The sequence below is a fragment of the Branchiostoma belcheri genome, unplaced genomic scaffold, assembly GCF_001625305.1.
Source record: "Branchiostoma belcheri isolate BF01 breed outbred unplaced genomic scaffold, Haploidv18h27 scaffold26, whole genome shotgun sequence".
NCBI lineage: Eukaryota > Metazoa > Chordata > Leptocardii > Amphioxiformes > Branchiostomatidae > Branchiostoma > Branchiostoma belcheri.
In genome coordinates this window covers 419,636-425,401 of record NW_017803865.1, presented here as the reverse complement: position 1 = coordinate 425,401, position 5,766 = coordinate 419,636, and positions in this window count along the sequence as shown.

Sequence of the window (5,766 nt, the reverse complement as noted above, 5' to 3'; positions counted from 1 at the left end):
CCCGATCTGTCATGTTTGTGTGACAGGAATGTTCAACACCTGCCCGGTACATATACAGGACTTGAACTTAGAGTGAGGATAAGACCCATTTAGATGTGAGGATGTATGTTTGAAGCACTCATAGGTGAATGAACTCAAATCTGAAATGGCGTTTTGTCATACCTGGATGGTTCACGTGTTCGTAAACGTGCTCCCTCTCTTTCATGAACAGCAGTGATGAAGCAAGACGATGACAGGAGAATATGTATACGGGTACTGTTAGTATAGGCTAATCGTAATCTAGTAGCAATGGCGAAACGGAAGTTCTAGCCATCCCATAGCTGTTGTTGTGCACTTAGGGTAGCACACTTTCTTAAGAATGATTAGAGATACTGAACGTTTGGGGTACGATCATACGTCCCTTCTCCCTTTCCGTGGGATGGTTAGATAATTCTGAGGGAACATTGTTGTTAAGCTAATTTCAATGGAAGTGAAGACGCCGTTTTTATACCTAATAAAGGGACTGTTGTTCCTTAACGTTTCTGTCTTGCCTTCCTCTATCCCTCATGTATTGTGTTGTTAGCTCTGCCTGCCTTCCAGCATCCCGCGTTGGTGAATATTCAAGGAGGAGGGACGTGGTCTGGGTAACTGTTCCATTCCAGCGGACTGACGTTTGATTTGAGGCTTTAGGATCGCTCAGGTGGGGGATTTACCGACGGTTGCCGCACACATAACCAGATGATATCAGTCCTGCCGCCTCAGTGCAGCGACCTGCTAACAACCGCTAGGTTTGAAATTGGATTCCCAGGGGAAGGTTCCACAGCTCCCCTCCCCGTAAATCTGTCACTAAAACCGCCTCCTAAGGACATCTGACAAATGAGAGGAGTGTGGAGGTGATGAATGAAGAGGCGAGCTGTTACATCTCTAGCCATGCCATATCAGACATGTGGGAAATTTGGCGGCCCAGACCAACGCCTCGGACACGATATCCATCTCCCATTCTCTGGCGGGACGGCGGGAGGAATGGGAATATTTGTCACACCACAAATACCGTGAACCCCACACTTGGATAATTCTCACAGCGGCCAGTCAGAGCCAGGCTGTTCCATTTTCATCTTAAGCCTCGCGCTGGCTAAGAAAACAATTGGAATGCCCCTGTAAAATCTCCCAGGGATCATACACACTGGAGAATATAGCCTGCACTTTTCTGTGTGGATCGGAATAATGCGCCCGACACGGTGCCCATCACATGTAATTTTCATGTTTTCCCATCTGTGCTAAGGCATGATCGTTTGTCCAGCAGGCTATACGTGGCCTTCGGGATACAATCATTGGTTCAGCAATAATGGACATTGTATATTCAATACGATATTGAATGCCGTGTGACCCGCCGATCGGCATCAACACCGTGCGCGGCAAGCCGGGTTCACAAACCGGCCCTGCCGCCAGGGCTCAGCACAGGTATCACGTCCTCGGTCAAGTTCGTGCTCACGCAGGGATCATTTGTGAACTGTTTAATCGCACAATTAGCGGCCGAGGAGAGCCTTTTGTGGGGGGCGAGTTGCGCTGATCTGATTTGCACCGAGCTTTGCCCTGCGACCATCCGTTTTCATCGATATTCCCAACGTCCCCACTTGTCTTATCGTCTCTTATCGCCCACAGTAGAACGCAGCAGGTTTAGATTGTCTGCAACCAGACATCCTACCAGGCAGAAAGTCGCTGAAACTTTCCCGTGGTGTCGAACTTAATGTGTGTTCTCGATATATCTAGGCTGTCTGCCAATCGCACGGCGGCACGGCGGAGCATTCACTACTGCGCAAGTGAGAAAGAGTTCAATCCCAGCATCTCAGAACAGGGAGGCTGAATAAAAAAAAATCTGCTGTTTCATCTATTTCTCAGGCAGGCCGGCGGGGACGCCTACAGCCACTGGAGATTACCCGGGCCAAGCCTACAGCTGATGAGGACGACAATGAGATTAGCAAAGATGCGAGACCGGCTGTAGTTGTTAGAGACCGCGGATCGGCGGCGTGCGGGATCAGCGGTCGCTTGTGGTGACGGGCCGATCTAGTTGATCTCAGGCCGGGTCGATCAGAGGAGAATTCTGCGGACGTTCGGCCGGTTGGGTCCGAGTGGTAGATTTATAACCAGGCCGAAGTAAAAAGCTACAAGTCCGATTACCGATAAGGATCTATATTTTTAGCTGGGATTGCCTAGCGAGCGTGCCGTGGGCGAGAGGGTGTTGGACGCCGTGGAATGGTCTTCCTCTTTCCGGTGACGCCCCCGTTGGACTACCAGCGGGCAGCCTGCACATACTATACTAGTAGGAAACACAAGGTAGGTGGGACAGCTTGGTACTTAGGTACGCTGGTAGGACATTACTTTCGAGTTGACTGAGATGGCTGGTAAAGGGTACAGGCGCAAGGACCTTGCTGAATCTTCATGCATGCAAGGTAAACATCCAGAACGGCACTGCCCAGGAGGTCCTAGTCACGTAAGTGTTGATAAATACAGATACCGAACTGGGTACCACAAGGGAAAAGATGACGAGGAAACATTCCCGCGAATCTTCATACCTGCTGTTAGATAATACCTCACACAGCCGCCTCCAATGGAGAGCTCTTCATTATCCGTAGCTTGTGGTGGCAATTACATGGTTTCAGATACCCGAGCATGTATCTACTCCATTGACATATAGTATCTATAGACGGTTCCTGTATCGTGCGGGAGGTGTGCAAGTGTACGGTGGGCCTTTGATGTGGGACGTAGTACACATAACAACATAGCCACAGTTCTATATCCTGCTCCGGCAGTCGGCTAAACCGACCACAGATAATCATGAAAAGCTTTGTGTACTACATGATGTATGTATAGTGTATAAACGTTGCTATATACAGGCAACAGCGCGCACGCGACGAGACTGCGTCTCTACTTGGGCATCTCCGATGATTAACGCAGTGTCTCCCATGTCGGGTTTCTGATGAATTATGTCATTAGCGGGACTCTAAAAGGACTCCCTGAGTGAGGCAGCTAAGGTTTTCATGGGCGGCACCTCTTCCCCTACCTTATCATCTCTTCCCCAGGTCGGTAATTACCCAATATTGGAAGAATTTAACGGACAGCTCCTCACAGCTGTGGGGCGGGAAAACGACCGTCGTTGTGCTGAAGTTTGATGGAGATTTTAAGTGGATCATGGAATACCCATGGCACCACTGGTGCCTTGCACACTCGCACTTAATGAACGTCTTCGGATAGAAAGGGCTAGAAGCTGGGAGGATTGTATGCAGATAAACAGTTGTGGATTTGCTATGATTACGATTTGTTTTTGTTTTTTTAAATTTCTTAACAACACAATCGTATACTATTTCACATGTGTAAGTTATTGGATGTTACAGGTAATGATACCCATACGCAAAACAAACATATCCGTAGTATTCAGTATTATGATACACTCCGGATTCTGAACATTTGGTGACTGATCTCATGAAAACCGTCCGTTGAAATTGCAAAAGACAGCTAGAACCTAGCCTGGTATCCATCCATCCTACCCTTGTTCATAGCACGAACAGTTGCTAGCCGACTGAACCGAATCTAGCTAGATTCCAGGCTTGCTAGACCCAGCCCTGTGTACTTATAGCAAAATATGTTAGATGTGATTAAACTGAACCTGAGGCATTATTTAACTAAAGCACGAGTCTCTGTATCCCCATCGATACTTTGATGCTTTGTCTGTTCAGATATCCATTAGTGTTTTTCTCGGTTCCATGATACATAAAGCAATACAGTTATGAACAAAGTACAACCAACATAATCCTGCATTTATGGAAAATTACTGCTAAGATTACTTCAGTTATTTTTATTCGACGAGGTGAGCTACACCCTGAGTCATGAGAATCTATATACGTGGCTTGGGAGACACCACATGTCTGTCCTAAGCATCTGGCACCCTAACTCGTGGTTTCGTTCCATTGTCCCAAGGGATACATACCTGCGTTTAGTACATTGGCTAGTGTATGACTTCTGCGCTATTTCCGGCGTGAAACCGTGTATAACAAGACACCCCAAGCCAGGTCCTCTAAAAGAAAATAGAATAGAAGCTTTATTGACGCAACAAAAAGTACAATGACTTTCAAAATGTTGACAACAAACTACGAAATAGAAACGCAAAATGAATATAAAAATTCTACGTACTACACAAAAAGAAGTAACATCATTAAATATCTGTAATGTCTTGCTACCATCACGTGGGGCTAGGCTGGGGTTTCAGTATCGCTCAAAGCAATATTTTACGTGTTTACATATTCTTGCCTTGTGAGAGTTGTTTCAGCTAAAGATATATTCAAATCTGCTTGTTTCATCCAGTATAGATCTTGAAACATATAGGTCTTAAGTAGAGACATGTAGATAACGTATTATATGATACATCATATCTAGAGCATTATATGTGGCATTCCCTTTCCATTTGCTTTTGACCAAATGGGCAAAACCGTCGTTCAGGGACTACTCGTATATGTCTATGTATTATTATCTACGTTATACCCGTACTTTACAAAGTCAGCTATATGTTAATTAATTATGACATATGGAACTATTGCCACAATGAAAACAAGCAATCGGGTGAATTCTCTGAAGACGTCGACCCTCCCACATCAAACATACATTTCCATTCCGGTCCATTAACGGTTTTCTTGTTGACGACTCTTCAGAGAATTCATCCAGTTGTTTGATGTATTTTGTATAACGTAATATTCTACCCAGGTGTCTAACCTTCATTAACGAAGAGTTATTGGCTTCCAGAAATGCACATCGTAACGATATGAAACAGGAAATTATGTAATATGCAGTTAAGTCTATTATATAGGTAGTTGCACGAAGTGTAAGTTTTAGAAGTTGTAAGAAAGGTACACAACCTAACAGATAGTTGTAAAATCATTTAAAACGTTAAAAATTAGTCTTTCATTCCGGCAAAGATTTCTATCTAGTATGTGTCCGTAGAAAATGAAGCATTTCAAGTTAGAAATGGGCATAATTTACTTTATGGAACGTTCGGCATCGTTTCTAGACTAACATCGTTAAACTTACATAGCGTGTTGTTGGACCAGCCTGTTGGTTTCATTAAATCACTGTAATTAATTGCCGACAACCATCTAAAAACACGCCATAGTTAAGTACATGGATCTACGCCCGTCAACCCTCCTACATAAAGGAGAGTCCATGCAGAACACGTTGCCCAGGTAATTTGATCTGTCTATCACGACCGCACGTCCACGTCTGAACGGCCATCAACCACAGTAAAATGTTAACATATTCAAGAGCGGCTTCCCTGGTACGTATTTGCCAAGCATCCTCGTGTAATTGGAGGTCTTAAACCGGCAGTTTGATATTGCAGTGCGCACTTGCATGTCGGTTCTTTGCAATACAGGGCTTTATCCAGCGGTGATACGGTGGAGATTTAGGCCTCTGACGGACGCCAGGTGCTATCGCTCTCCCTGCAATAACGCGTGTTATATATTTTGCCTTCATTTCATTTCAATCTGATCTCGGTGTTTTCGTCAACACGAAGAGGCAGTTTGAGCTCCCTTTTGTGTCAAACAGGGCTTCTCTATATGATAACAGTTGCTGGCGGCGAGACGTGCATTTCTGCAAAGTTCAAATGTAGCATTCATTTCCGCCCTGGTCCTTTGGTGGTTTTTGGTCCACGACTTTTGAGTCGCTTCCAACGACAGCAATTATGATCCGCCGATGTGATACCTCTGTTTCTCTATTCCTCTGTGTCTTCTGATTCTTCTC